Source organism: Talpa europaea (assembly GCF_964194135.1).
Source record: "Talpa europaea genome assembly, chromosome: 2".
NCBI classification, from domain to species: Eukaryota; Metazoa; Chordata; class Mammalia; order Eulipotyphla; family Talpidae; genus Talpa; species Talpa europaea.
The window spans coordinates 8288426-8305024 of NC_140068.1; positions in this window are offsets into that span (position 1 = coordinate 8288426).

The following is a 16599-nucleotide window of genomic DNA, read 5'->3' on the forward strand; positions in this document are numbered from 1 at the left end:
CATCTATTAAATAGTAGGTGTGTCTCTACCCTATTTCAACATTTTAACAAGTATTTTAGCTCTCTAGTGCACTCAGGCTAAATACCTAACAGTCCTGGGGGTCCCATGGTATTACCTCCTCCTCAGTTTCAGTCCTGGTTTGTCCCCTTTGGCACTCTTTGGTTCACCTAACCTTTATTTCAGTTATTCTTTACATTGTTTACTTGTTTGTTTATCTGTCTTCTCTACTAGAATGTCGTGTCCATGCACATAGGGAAATATATCTATTTGTTCACTTGCGTAAACTAATCATTCACCTGTACAAAGTCTACACAGTGGATATTTCAAAAGTATTTGCTAAATACATGAATTAAAAATGCCTCCCTCTGACTAGTTAGGGTTTGTTTTTGACAGGAATGTAAAACTTCATTCATGGAGTTGCTCTCCAGCTTTAACAACTAGGCCTAGGCCTTTGTGTAGACTGTCTTATGTTCTCTTGCAGCCCAGACTCCCTATCATGAAGCAACTGTGTCAGCCTTCCTGACAGTCTCCTCCTCCAGGACTCCCTGTCTAGACAGGATCTTTCACCTAATATTTTTCTTTTTACTGTTCCCCACATTGAGGAAAGAGTTCAGACCCCTAATTGTGCCATTAGAAGTCACCATTCTACCCCAAACTCCTTGCCAGTTATATTTCTGTCAGAACTTCCCCTTCTCCAAGACACCCTGAGACTTGCTTCTTTTCAAGAATGCCTCAGCAGCTCGGTTTGCTTTTCTGGGTGAAATCCTGCTAGTCTTTTTGGTCGAGTACATGTGTGCCCGCTTCTGAGAAGCCTCTAGATATGCCCCACCTTCTTGTTGCTCTTCTGTCTCTGGTCTGACCCCTCCCACTTTAAGTTTTTTTTTTTTAAAAGCTTTATTTATTTATTTATACAAGCACTGGGTACAGTCAGAAGCGCGGGAGGGTGAGAGAATTCACCAGAGCCAGAGCGGGGAGCAGAGCAGGCAGACAGATGAAGTACACTGCTGAGGGGAGCAGCGGGTGCGGCAGGAGAGGTCTGCACACCATGTGGGACCCTCGCTGGTGGCCAGGGATCGAAATCAGTGTTGCAGAGGCTGCGGGCAGCTTCGTAGCCCAGCACTCAACCGCTGCGCCACCAAGGGAGGTCCCCCACTTTGAGATTCTATAGCACCATGTCCATCAGAAAGCTGACAGGTTCCGTGGGTTCTACACTGCAATACAATTTGCATCACATCACCACAATAAACTGTTATAATTAAAACACAATCTCCTTTGTTAACTTCTCAGCTCTTCAATGGGAGCCATGCATTTTATTCACTGCTGTGTATTTAGAATGTGTGTGGTGCCTGGCACACAGTAGGCTCTCAGATATGTTTCTCGATCACACCCAAACTAAGAAGAGTCTTGCTGATTTAGACTTCTAAGTGGCAAGGTGAGGTGCATTGACTAGAGGAGCAGGAGCGCTGGAATCAATGCTGTTCTTGGTTTTGGGGGTGGTGGTGAGGGCAAGGAAGGATGAGTGCTTCAATTTCAGCAGAAAGGTCTAGGTTGCCATTATGTTATCCCAAATCAGGCAGCGGTACAAAGCACAAACTCCAAATTCCCCATAAAATGTTTAATTGTGTTGTAACGTGTATACATATGACATTGTGACTGAAATCCTATACTTTGTTCAAGAGACCTATGAATGGGAGGGAGAACCCATGGAGAAGGAAGAGGGAGTGTTGCCTTAGGGCAATAAAAGCTGCAGAAGTTCATTTGATTGTATTATGCTTGTTATATCATGCCATTGTATTAATCTATCAAGTCTTACCACACTGCACCCTCTCATTTCATATATCATATCATAACTTTTATTATGAGTTAAATAAATTTCTGTGGTTTCACCCAGGAACCCAATCATGACATAAACTATTATTTTCTATTATTTCTATAGAAAAATTACTCCTAAATTCCAATGAATTTACAAATGATCTGCTACAAATTATTAAAATTAACTCTGATAACTGGCTGTCACCCTTATTCTCTTGTCCTTTAATCCACAATCAAGTACATTCTTACACACTTTTCAAGGATTGTACACTATGAACAACAGAACATTTTAACTGTACATACACACACATTTCATAGAATACTTAACCTAATTATTTATGATGCACTCAATTTCTTGAACTATTATGTTCCATTTTGATCATTGTTCTTTCCTAAGACATGATTGTCACAATATATTATATTACTTTATACTGCACAATAGTGGATTGTGACCTGAAGTAAGACAGTGTAAGACACTTTCTTATTTTCTTGTTTACTCAAGTGCCTAAGAAGCGACCATGGCACTCTTTTGCAAGATCTCTGCCAGCTTTTCTTCATTCACCTGCAATGATTCTCTCTGTAACTCATAAGGTAAATTCTGTTTTTTAGGTTTTAGAAGAGCCAGCAGGGTAGGTCACTACCAAATGCAGTAGGTGGGTAATTTTTTTTTAATAAATGTATATACTCCCAACTCAGTTTGTTGTAAAATACAATGAGTCATGTCATGCCAGAAAGATCACATGCTATTTTCACTGTTCTATATGCATTGAGTTTGGAGGATGTCTCTTGGTGCACCCATTTTTGTAATAGTAACTAGAACATTGACCTGATGTACCACCTTTCTGTTACAGGAAGCCTTGGGAAGAAATGGACCCAGAGACTTATGTAATCTGGGAGGCTCACTTTTAGGAAAAAGAATACAAAATCATGAATGCAAAATTAGATATAAAAGTCATCATCTATTTGGAATAAAGAGAGCAATCACAAGACAAAACAAATATCTAATTACAAATTGCGCAAACATCATAACATCCAGAAAAGTAATTTAATATTTTTATTAAATTATAACTTTTTACTTTCAGACTTCTTTGATAATTTCTTCCCAACAATTTGGAAGTGAAGTCTTTGGGTGCTTCTTTATGTGATAATTTTTGGAGAATATTTTCCATAGAGAGACTAGAAAGATAATTTTGCTTTTCCTCTACAGTGACTGATATTTACAGTTAAAATCTGGTCTTTATTTGTACAGTTAAAATTTGATAGTTTAGAAGCATTTCTTACAGTTTCACAACTCACAATCCTATAATTGTTAGGATTTCTGTCAAATTTGGAAGACCTCTTTTAACTTTTTCATATGTGGCCTGTATGTTTTTAGGGCATTTCCAGTTTTCTTTATACTGTCAATTTTAAATACTTTGAGTCAGTGACACTCATTACCTAATTTGTCATAGATATTCTCATTGTAGTGATGTATTATACACTTATATTCATTGATGTCAGTGTTTGGTGTCAAATAATCAAGTCATTTAATATTTTCCAATGTATTTGTATGATTCACTCCTATTTACTAATTGGGTTATCAAACAATCCACGAGCCTATTTATTACTTCTTCTCTATTTATCCCTCTTAATAAATTACTGCACTTGATATGATGAAAATTTTTTGTTGCAATTTGTTTCTTGATATAGGAATGTTTCTATTGATTTTTATTGCTCTATTTATCACTGTATTGCTTTGTTTTTTACCTCATTACTTTTTTAATCTAAGTTTTTAATCAGTTCTTTAAATACATAAATTTATTATTTTTAATTTTTTTAAATAAAATTTATTTATTTATGCACACAAGAGCTGGGGTACAGGCCAGAGATGCAGGGGGTGAGAGGATTCACCAGAGACAGAGTGAGGAGCAGAACAGGCAAACTCACCAAAATACACTGCCGAGGGGAGCAGCGGAGCAGTGGGCGAGACAGGAGAGGTCCGCTGCACCACGTGGGTTTCTCCCTGGCTGGCCAAGGATCGAACTCATGCTGCAGAGGCCATGGATTGCCCCATAGTGCTGTGCCCAACCCCTTACGCCACCAGGGAGGCCCTAAATACATAAATTTAAAGATAGCTGAAAGCACGCTTCCCAGTCACACAAATCAGGAGTCTATAATTTTGCATTTGTTTTACTGAAATGTTCTAAGATATCTTTCCAAATTTCCATAAAAGTTTGTATTCCTAACTCAATTTCCTTCCTCACAAGATCCCCAAAGAACCATCCTCTAAGCCCGCTAGAAAGGGACAATGGTCTTAAGTGTGTATTACTTCTGCAAATTAACCAAAACTTACAACCATGTGAGTACATTTCCAAGGTCCCTCCCAATGCCTTGAAAGAGGCTTGTTTACGTGAAAGTCCTGAGTCAAGGTCAATCTACTTGTGTACAGGAAGGAGTAAGACACAAAATCTGCCTGTATACACGAAAAAGGGACCGATGAGATGACCTCTGGACTTGTCATCCCACCAAGGTAAAACCAGGACTTCTCTACCTGATGCGCAGGAAGTTTGAAACACCTCAATATCAGACTCCAAGGCAAGAGTGTGGATGCAGATGGATTTGGGAGGCGATCCCAGAAGCAGAAGCGAGGAAATGGGAAACACAGGAAAGGTAGAAGAGCCAAGCAAGGGGAGTGTGATACTAGGAAGGGCAGCAAGTCTCAATCCCACTGGAGACCCTTTGAGAAACTTTATGAAACTCAACTTAGAGCTTTCCCACCAGAAGTTGGGGGGACCCCCGGAGCCCTGAGGTCCGGAGGCAGTGGGGGAGGTGGAAGAGCCGCTGCTCTGCCCAAACCACAGCAACTCCAGAGGGGCTGGAGGGCAGGAGAGACAGAGCCTCCCCACACCCCCGCAAGAACAGGAGGGGTGGATGCTCCGTGAACCCTGTTCCACCTGAAGATACAGGAACTCAAAGTTACGTAGAGTAGTAAGGGGTCTTCCATGTTTCAGATATTCCTGATTTTATTTAATTTTTAAAATTTATTTATGCATACAAGAACTGGGGTGCAGGCTAGATGTGGGGGGTGAGAAGATTCACCAGAGACAGAGTGGGGAGCAGAACAGGTAGACTGACTGAAATACACTCCTGAGGGGAGCAGCTGAGAGACAGGAGAGGTCTGCTGTGCCTCGTGAGTCACCTCCCAGGAAGGGGATTGTGCTCATGCTGCAGTGGCTGGCGAAAGCTTGATAGTGCTGAGACTTTAACCCCTCTGCTATTAGGGAGTCCCCTTCCTGATTTTATTATGAAGACTCTGGAGTTAGAAGAGGGGACTGATGACAATATGGAATTTTCCCAACTTCCCAAGGACAGTTCATTTTTTTTAATATGTATTCTGGGATCTTTATTACTATCCCTTCAACAGTGGATTTGGCATTGAACAGGAATATAAACCCAATCCAGTATATTTCAAAACAGATCCTTGAGAATAGAAACTGATGAGGACAGTTCTTTTTAATCCACAATTAAGTTCCAGAACCAAGACATTTTAGCAAAAGAAAAGTACTTTCTAACTTCTTTCACAAGTTAGTTAGAATTGCTAATTCCCTTCACTTAAATTCACTACCTTCTAAGTATACATAAAAGTTAAAAGTGGTGAAATATTTCTGTAGGTGCCAACAAGGAAGACATTCATTCATGAGAGTTAATTTTGCCTTTTCAAAGAGCTGCTATGAGGGCCTCCTTGGTGGTGCAAGGGATTGAGCACCCCACTATGGGGCAATCCTCTGCAGCCTCTGCAACACGAGTTCGATCCCAGGCCGGCCAGAGAGAAAATCACATGGCGCAGCAGACCTCTCCTGTCTGGCCCGCTGCTCCCCTCAGCAGTGTATTTCAGTCCGTCTGCCTGTTCTGTTGCCTACTCTGTCTCTGGTGAATCCTTTCACCCTCCCACATCTCTGGCCTGTACCCCAGCTCTTGTATGAATAAATAAATAAATCTTTAAAAACAAAAACAAAATAAAGAGCTGCTATGATACAGTCTCATTTATTTTGAGAAGGAAAAAAGTTTGGTCATTTTTTTCTCAGACACTGTGGTCACCTATTAAAGACAAGTATAAGATAATTCAAGGGAGAAACATAAAATATTAAAATGGGATCGTTCTAATTGGAGAATGTGCTAATATTAAGAGTGGTTCTTCTCCAAGTTCAGTCAACTCTGTGAACTTTGGGAAGCTTTTTCCTTTTCTGTGCCTCAGTTTCCTTACCTCTATGATAGGGGGCCTACACTGGTGATCCAGAAGTTCACTTCCAGCTCCAAGATACTGGCATAAGAGAAGGGTGTGTCGTATTATGAGATTTGGGTCTTTGCAAGGCATTGGGGGTTGTTAGCCAAATAAGTGAACTTTTTTGACCTTCCATTTTCCCATCTGAAAAATAAAGATTCTGGGCTAGATATTCAAGGACACCCCTGCTATACGTAATCCAATGGAATAAAAATGCAGGGAGGAAAATCTGAATACAGAAGGAAACCAGTCTGGCCACTGGGTGGTGATATTGGTCCATGTTAAGAAAGACACTAGCTTTTACCTACAGTGTCCAAGTTTGAATTAACTAAGCATAGCAAAGAAAGATTTTTTGAAAGGATACTGAAATAAAAGCAGGTCAGCAAAAAACCAGAACCATTGAGGAATGACAATAAACAGCAATGCCAAATAGAAGACATAAAATCCTTATAGTCACGATAGTAAAACATGGAGGAGTAGATGAGAATTGTGAATTGGGTTTTATTTAAAGGAATAGAGGGAGAGAAGTATATTGCAAATTTATATCATTTTTGAAAACCATGGCTTGAAAGTTAATTCTAACAGTTAAACATTTAGCTTACACAGACACTGAATACCTTAAAACTATGCTAGAGTAAAAATAGCCTAAACCTTCAAAAACCTAGTCCAATCCAACCAACATAATGTTATTTCTTTTGTTTACATCTAAAGGAAACATGGAAAGGAATTATAACCCTGTCCCAATATTTTAATATGAAATAAATGATCCAATCAGAATGTTTTGAGCTTTTAGTATTATAAAGGAGAATGTGGTCACTCTCGCGCTACTGAGCTTACCTTTAGAATCTAGGAGTGCTGGCTCCCCAAGTTAATGACCTGTGGAGGCTTTGTGTGCAGGCCCCCCTCTGTAGCCATAAGCCAGCATGAGTTGGAAGGCAGGGGAGGATGAAGGCTCCCTGATGACACACCTCCCACCTCTATCTCCAGAAGTTATATTCAAAAGAAAACAATCTCAGGCTTCCCTGGTGGTGCATGGGGTTAAGCACAGCACTGTGAAGCAATCTGCAGCCTCTGCAGCACTAGTTCGATCCCCAGCCGGCCAGGGAGCTACCCACATGGTGCAACAGACCTCTTCTGACTTGCCAGCTGCTCTCCTCAGCAGTGCACTTCGTTCAATCTGCCTGTTTTGTTCCCCACTCTGTGGTGAATCCTCCCATCCCCCTGCATCTCTGGACTTGCCCCAGCTCTTGTATGCATGCATAAATAAATCTTTTCTTTCTTTCTTTAAAAAAAAAAAAATCTCCCTGATAAAGCACCAAGGAACCTGCAGGGAAACACCCAGGGCCTTGAGGATGAGGGCAGGGACTCTGGCACACAACCCTTCCCTCCCCAGTGTTGCACATCCTCCTGTACCATCACCCTGGGGCAAGGGCAGGAGGATGCAGAGGGCTCAGCTTGCCTTCTCCCACCGCAGACTGCCTCCCTGCCTTGCCTCTGCTTCTTCCTTATCTGCCCTCTCAGCATGGACATAGGTTTCTTCTGAAGGCGGAAGCATGGGCCTCCTGGCTCTGGTTGCTATGGCTGCTTCCTTTCTCCCCTTTCTTTTGATACATTAGCTATTAGCTTACATAATCCTCTCACAGGAGGCTGTCCCCATTCAAAAGAAAAAAAAAGTTATATTGCTAAGTAACCTTTAACAATGAATAGCATTCATTATGCATTTGCTTAATGATACAAAGGCATTGTTTGCTCTATTTCAGGTGATAACAGCAGATCAAAGGCACTGAGACCAGGATGTACTTTGGAAGAGCCAGCAGAGACTGTATGGAAATAATGCTTAGCATTTATGTCGCACTTTATACTCTCAAAGGATTCTGCAATTATTAATTAATTATCCCACACAATAGCTCTATGAGGAAGGTCAGTGTCATTAGCTCTATTTTACAGATGAAGAATCAGATAGCAGTTAAGTGATTTCCTCCCCAGCCCCCCAATATTTAAAGATCTCTTGTCAAGGCAGGCCCAGGGGCAGGGGTGGCAGGTAAATCACGAAGCAGCTGAAAGGTAAACAGCCCAGAGATGCCAGTGCAGACCAACAGCATCCTTTGATCTGTCTCTTGAAAACCTTCTGAACAGAATGATGCTCTAGACTTGTGCACACTTACCTCTGCAGCTGGGTTCCTTTGTCATTGCCTTTTCCACCTATGGGTTGTTTTACGTTAATTTCAATTTCCTTTTCATTCATTCATTCATTCATTCATTCATTCACTTATTCATACAGTGAACCATAATCAGATATTCACTGTAGTCGACTTGGGCAGGAATAGAGACATGAGAAACACAGATTCTTCAAACCTGTCTTGCTTTCAAGAATTTTTATTTTCTACTAAACATGCATGCAGGCGTGCTAACACACACACTCACACACACACACACACACACTCTCTCTCTGTCTCCTATGGGGCAAGATAGCAGAAAGAAGTAGTGTCTCCTTTATCGAGTAAAAAAGGACAACACTGAGCAAGTCAGTCTATGCCACCATATTGAGGACGTCTCCTCCCAGGCAGAGAAGGTGATACTAGAGCCAGTCCTCTCCAGGAGCCTGAGATTCAAGCAGTGGGGCTCCTGGATACCCTGGGGGGAGGCTATGTAAATAAGGTATCCCAAATGATGGCTACTTCACATTTTTGCTTTGGTCAGGCCTTTTCCTGGTTAAGCTCATAAGTTCATAGTCCATAGTGTTTTAATTACTTCTATGAATATCTTCCTTTCTGATAGGACTACCAGTGGTTTGAAAATAGGGACAAATTCTTGTAACCCATAGCTACTATAGGAGACAATAGCATGAATAGCCACCAGGTATTGAGTGCCTACTCTGTTTATTGCTGTATGATGCTTCATGGGTCTTTGAGGCAGTTGTTGTTACTGTCCTTTATTTTTTATAGTTAAGGAAAGAGAGCCTGAGAAAATTCAAGTAATTTTCTCAAAGTCACATAGTTCTTTGAGCCTTTTAAAAGGAATTAAGTGACCTATGTTGTGCAAAGGTCTACCTGGTGAACAAAACCGAGAAGGTCATTCTATTTTTAGCTTATAGTCCACTGGGAAAGATGGACATTAATCAAGTAATAACTATATATCAACATACAATTGTAATCTGTGATAGATTCTATGAAGGAAAAATAAAAGTGCAATACAGGAGAAGCTAACACAGAGTGGCCTGATCTGATCACAGGCCAGTGGAGGTCAGGACAGGCATGGGGGAATGAATATGGAGAGGGAAGCCATACCTGACAAATCTGATGTATCACTGAGCTTCAAAAGATAAATGGGTGTTGGGTATACCAGCATGAGCAGTGATGAAGGACAAGAAGAGAAAAAAAAAAACTGAAAAGGAGGTGCTCCACAGACCAGAAACCTGGCTCACACAATGAGGTGGGGGTAGAAGAGATTAACATAACCGTTGACACAGCTTTGGAAACCAAGACCCTTAGGCGCAAAGGACACAGCTGCAGAAACCAGTATCCTGAGGCTCAGACTAGTATCCTTAGGCACAGATGCCTAGATTACAAAGCATCACATCCAAGCAGGTATCAGACTGCTGACTAGAGCACAGGCCCAACGGTAAAGATATGGAGATTGAGCCCAACTGACCCCAAAGGTAAAGATATGGAGATTGAGCCCATTGTGGAATCTCAGTCCCTTTCAGATTCTGCATAGTTATCCAAAATTAGCAACCAGCTGAGGACTCATAAGGAGTGACCTCTCCCAAACAGAAGACGAGACTGTATCAGTTCAGTCTCTGCACTGGCGGGGGCAGCAATCCCACTGCCCACCTGTGCCTATGCAGGTGCCTCTTTTCACCAACTCTCTTCCTCAGGGCAGCAGCTTCCTGCCTGCCAGTGTTTTGTACCACATTGGGACTTCTCTTCACTGACCTCCCTCAGCAGAGGCCGCTCTCGTCAAGGCTGCCCACCTGCAACCACGCAGGCCCCTCAGCAAACCTGTCCTTTCTGGGCCAGCTCTTCCTGCCCGCTTGTGTCGATGCAAGTGTCTTTAACTGTTTTATCCTGTCCTTAATAAACCTGCCCTTTAAATATAACTAATGTCTCTGTCTCGTGGAGAAACTCGCCTGGGAACTCGCCGTGTGTTGCTGAAAGGGGAGCTCAGGTGAAACCTTTCCCAGAGTGAACCCAAGCACCCCGTACTCCAAACGCACAGACTCTAAAAAACGACAACAAGCAGGACACAAAGAGGTCTCAGTATAGGAGACAGCTGGGAGTGCTTGAGAATCTGCAAGGATCTGCTGTGCAGAAGGTGTTATAGGGCAGCTTTGGCACATCAGGGGAAAAACATGACTAGAGAGGGAGGTGGGCTTGACTGTGTAGGCCAGGGTAGAATTTGATGTTTAGCAGCATTTAGGTATTCATGGGTTTTAGGTAAATACTTGCTTTGATCAGATGAAAAGTCAGTGTGCATACAGTGGGGAGAATAAATTGGAAATGAGACATGAAAATAAGGAAATTGGTTAAAGGGTGTTATAGTAAATCTGGTGGGAAGTGATGGTGACACCAGGGTGGTAATGATAGGGATGACAAGAAACACACCGGTCTTTGAGATATTTGGAAAATGAAATACGCCGTTCTTGCTAATGTGTGAGAAGAGGCAGGGGGTGAGGGAAAGGCAGACATCCGGCTGGCATGGACAAGTGAGCACTGGACACACATACTGGTGGGGACCCTTGGTTAAGTGGCAGAGGCAGAATTTGAATTAGATTTGTTTCAGGTGAAAATACTCTATTCTCTACCATGCACTGTGGAGAATCCAGTGTTGTATTGCACTTCCTAGTTGCTGATCATGACCCATTCTCATTGTCATCTCTGTGATGTTCTGGAAGAAATGTACTTCACCTTTGTTGTCTAATCAGTGACATCATTAGTAGAAACACCTATCTAAGAGTGAAGAAAAGAGAACCCTGTGGATTGTTGGTGGCAATGTAAATTGGTAGAGAGGCTTCAAAAAGTTAAAAATAGAACTACTACATGATCCAGTTATCCCTCTTCTGGGTATTTTTCAGAAGAAAAAGATACACACACATACACACAATGTTCATTGCAGCATTACTTGCAATAACCAGGGCATGGAAACAACCTAAGCGTCCCACAACAGATGATTGGATAAAGAAGATGTGGCACACATACACAATAGAATACTACTCAGCTATAAAAAAGACAAAATCCTGCTATTTGTAACAACATGAATGGACCCAGAGGGTGTTATGCTTGGTAAAATAAGTCAGAGAGAGACAAACAGCACAATTTCAGTTACAGGTGGACGATAGAGAAATGAAACAATCAACAAACCAAACCAAACCAAACTCTTAGACAAAATAGTAGTTACCAGAAGGAAATTGGGTAGATTGGGTAAACATCAATTCCAAAGAACACCTGCACCCCTATGTTTATAGCAGCACTATTTACAATAGCTAAGCTTTGGAAACAGCCCAAATGCCCAAAAATAGATGACTGGATCAAGAAGAGGTGGTACATATACACCATGGAAGATTACTCAGCATTCAAAAAAGATAAACACATGCAATTTGCAGCAACATGGATGGCGCTGGAAGGGATCATGCTCAGCGAAATAAGCCAGAAAGAAAAAGAAAAATATCGGATGGTCTCACTCATAGCAGGAATCTAGAAAACTTAAATAAGGGACCAGGAAAATGAATAACTATAAGAAAGTGAAAATCAAAATCAACAAAAATCTATGAACCAGAGACACTTTTTGGGGGGTGAGTGGAGGGAGGGGAGGGATTGGGGTCAAAATGGGGGGGTTGAAATTGTATGGGGAATATAAAAATAAAATTTATTATAAAAAAATTTAAAAAAAATAAAATGGACCAATAATCAAAAAAAAATGAAATAAAGCATTAAAGGGAATAAATTGAGGAAAAAAAAAAGAGGTCGGTTATGTGGTGAAGGATGGAAACAAAACTTTTGAAGGTGAACATAATATAATATGTCAGATGTTGATTAATGATGCAAACACCTGAAACCTATATGATATTATGAACCAATTTTACTTTGATAGAAAATCAAAAAGGAAGACATGTCCATGCAGGCAGGATTTCTGGAAGGACCTTCTAGGAGGGGACACTGTAATTCCACAGACCTGCCTGCTGTGACACAGGAAGGCTCTGGCCAAAATGTTTGTGTTGGATTGTTGCCCCCACAGCTTGCTATCTCTGCAGCTATGGGCACATTATTTCACATTTCTAAGCCTTCCTCAATTGTAAAGAGGAATTTTAATAATATCTTTTCCATCAATTGGTGGAGGAGCCAGGCTTTTGCTAGCTTATAGGACACTACCACATGAGTTAGAGAAAGGTTCCCATTCTCAAGTAAAAAATTATTTTTGAAGGTAGTATATTATATATATGTCTCATTAATTAAAATTATACAAACATAAAATCATTCTGGGTAAATAATATAAGTCAAATTATTAAACATAATAGAATATACAATTTGAATTTTTAATCACAATAATTAGAAAATCAAATTCGAAAATAATAGATACATAACAAGCCAAAAATTTTAATAGCAGTTAATTATGAAATTTCCATAGCAACAAATAAACAAGTGCTCCTAATGTAATTAGTAGATTGTTACATAGTAATCTCTAATTTATGTCAATTTAATACTTTGTATATTATTAATGCTAAATTAATATGAGTTATTACCTAGTTATCTGTATCATAATGAAAGTGGCTGTATATTTAAAATAGCAACTCTGCATTCCCTCTAGGTATGAAAAACAAGTAGCAGAGCTTATGAATTACAGTCTATTGACTCTGATAAAGATTATTTTTTTTAATTTTAAGATACCAGTCACTTACTACTTCAATGAGAAAAACAACCGTTTATTTAGAAACACAGGTCATTTAGAATGTTTTTAGATGGTCAAGATTTTTCACAAATGACACATATTCTCTCGTTAAGTCCAAGCATAAAGTGATATATATATGTATATATATATATATATATATACACACATACATACACACATATATTAATTCTATTGAAAAAAGATATTTTACAGTTATGTGTCAAAAAACTGTCTTAATAAATATATAGCTTGTTCAACTTTGAAGATAACAAAGTTATGATAAAAATGTATAAGATTTTCAGGATCATTATAGCTATTAGATGTGTTACTTTTGTGCAGTATATAACCTAAATCACTGTCTGTGGTAGTTCTGGACAGGATTTTAAGAGATGATTCTATGAATCATCCTAGATAAGATTCAGGCCTAGATAGGAATTTTCATACCCTTATGTCAGCCTTCTATTTTTAGTTATTGAACCCACACAGTAGTTGAGGTGCTTTAAGATTAAAATGCTGCTGGGCCTCCCTGGTGGCGCAAGGGGTTAAGCACCGCACTCTGAAGCAATCCACAGACTTTGCAGCACGAGTTCAGCATTCGATCCCCGGCAGGCCAGGGAGATACTCACATGGTGCAGCAGACCTCTCCCGTCTCACCCACTGCTCCCCTCAGAGTGTATTTCAGTCAGTCTGCCTGTTCTGTTCCCCACTCTGTCTCTGGTGGATCCTCTCATCCCTTGCATCTCTGGCCTGTACCCAGCTCTGGTATGCTTAAATAAATAAATCTTAAAAAAAAAGATTAAAATGCTGTTGTCTAGGTCCTAATTCCATTTTTGATTAGCACTGAAAGTAATATCACCAGAGTGGATAAGATAATTTAAAGTGTGATGCTCAATTAAATTTTACAAAAGCGTCCTCAGTTTATTATGCCTTCTCTTGCCCAGTAGCATGTTACTGCAGTCGTAACTATAGTTATGGGATGTACAGTACTTTGTCATCAGTTGATTGCTCAACCTAAGATTCACCACAGAGAGAAATCCACATTGTGGCTTGTTTCAATGTTTCGCTTCCGTCCTCTTCATGACCGCAGGGTGGGAAAGGAATCCTAAGGCTGATTGCTCAAACATAAATAACAACCCCAGTAGGTATTCTATATTGGGATATTCAAAAGAAGAAGTGGGAATCAATTAATGTTCAGAGGTAAATATATGTTTAGGAAAGGTAAAAATAGAACTTGGCAATGTGATTTAATATGACTGGGCAGAAAAAAGAGACAAAGATATGGGAGAGATTTTCACAGAGAAGATGGAATTTAGCCAAAATGCTTTCATTATGATCAGAAGAAAATTAAACTGTGAGCAAATGGAAGCAGCGGGAAGTGATACAGTGAAAGGTCAGGGCCCTGGTTTGGTAAGCATCGTGGCACACGGACACAACAAGCTGGATATCTGAGGGTGAAGGTATTAGGATGAGATGGAAATGCAGTTGTTCAAGAGAGAGAGAAATGCAGTTGTTCAAAGAGAGAGAGAGTGGGGAACACCAACGAAGCAGTAGGAAAAACCTTGAAAAGAAGGGAAAGTATGATGCTGTGAGGGGTGAGAAGACTACTACAGAGAAGCGGTAGAGTGAAGAAATGAGAAATCTGAGAAATCATTAGTAATAAAAAGTGGTTTTTCTCATATATGTATGTGGATTTCCATGCTTGCTCATCTGTCTATATTTATAAAATCAAGAACAATCTGAGATAGGCATGGGACAACTTTTCCTACAAAATAGCAGGCATTCTGCCACAGAGAAAATGTTTTCGGCTCTGTGGGTCCCCTGTCCCTGTTACAACGACTCAACTCCACCATTGCAGGTGGAAGACGCCATGGACAATATGGAAATGAACATGCGTGCCATGTTCCAAAAAAGTTTTATTCACAAAAACAGATGTCAGGCTGTGGTTCCAAGGTCTGAGAATGTAATTCTCTCATTTCCAGATGAAAACAGGAGATCCAGAGCATCTCTGTAAAGCTATGCAAAGCCTCACAACTCAATTTAAGAATAAGGCATTTTTAGGAGGAAGCCTGATTCTTTTCAAGCAAAACAATACTCAGTTGCGCTGAAATGTGGGCCCTCAGACACTCTACAAATGCTTTGCTCTGAATAGTTGAAGCTTCTGAGTAGCTTAGGGGATTAGTCTGGAAGTAACTGAGGCTTTCCATATTAGCTATTCTGGTTGGATTATCATTCTAAGACAAGTTACATATGACCACACCTTTAAAAACAGCATCTAATTTAACTTTTGGGAAAGAGAAGGTTCGGGTTTGTCATTTCATACCATTGTTAGCGCTAAGAAGCCCATTACACACCATGGGCTCTCGGGGACTTTGGGGACTGAGAATCCTGCTTGGCCCCCATAGGACCCTGTTCATTGACTGGAGGGCAGCTGCCTCTTCCCAGAGGTCAGTTGGTTGGAAGTTATCCCGCTGCGAGAATTCCTGGGCCCAGCAGCATCCTCCCCCTCTAACATAACCAGATCAGATGTTCAAGCTGGCTGGAACTGGGGTTCCCTGGTGGCACCTGTTTCTTCTCCCTGAATGGACCTTTCCTTGGCGGTTACAAGCCTCATTCCTGGTTTAGTATTCATGCCTTAAATCTGCCGTTTGACTCTTAGGTCCCCAACCATGTTAATACCTAGAACTGCTGTTTCCCTGTGAGCTCCCCCCAGCCCCCATGGAGGGGTCTCCATCACTTTTTCTGTCTCTTTCTCTTTCATTTTTTCTTACTCCTCCTAACCCATTCTTGTAGCGCAGACACTGCTTGGAAATATCGTGGAAGAACATTCTGGAACTAGGATTTCCATTGTCTGACTCAGAACTTGGGCCCTGTGTGTCTTTGGACTAAGATAATATTTGAAGTGCACACGTGTCTCAGTTCATTAAAGTGCTGCAGTTTTTGGGATTTGGAATGTGGCCTCATTCCACTCCTAGGTCCAGCCCTGCTCTTCCGGGCTGATTTTGCTTTCACACCTGTCAGCCTAGGGTGCATCTTGTTTCAGACTGGAGGCACATCAGCTCTTACAAGGAGCAAATAAGCTCTGAGAGAAGGTCTGAGGGGCTTTCTACTAACAGGCATACCTTTGAGTGAACCATCCTTTTTCTAGAGTGACCATGTGTTCCAGTTTACCTGGGATCATCCCAATTTATGCTCATTGTCATGGCACTATGATTAACAGGGCCTCAATCTTTATCCTGATTTGGGATGAAAACTTAGATAGTAACCCTGTATTTCTCATCTGAAAAATGTGGATAATATTGCCGACCCTTTGTTAGCATATTGGTGAGAGCAACAAGTGAAATTATATACATGAAAATGTTGTAAAACGATTTAAGAGAAACTGCTGCCCTGGCAACAGGAGGTGGCAGTATTATTTTTTGTTGTTATTATCTATTTTGGCACATGTAGACTTACTAGTTCAACTCTATTTTCTTGGGTATGTTTTAAATTGTGGAGGTCATGAAACAAGCTATCTCCAGATAGGAGAGGTGTTATTACAGAAACAGTTCTATTAGCAGTAAAAAAAAAAATCTCATTTTTTTCAAGTTAACACTTCATTTAAATATACCATTGATTTTTACAAAATAGAAACATGTTGTCCC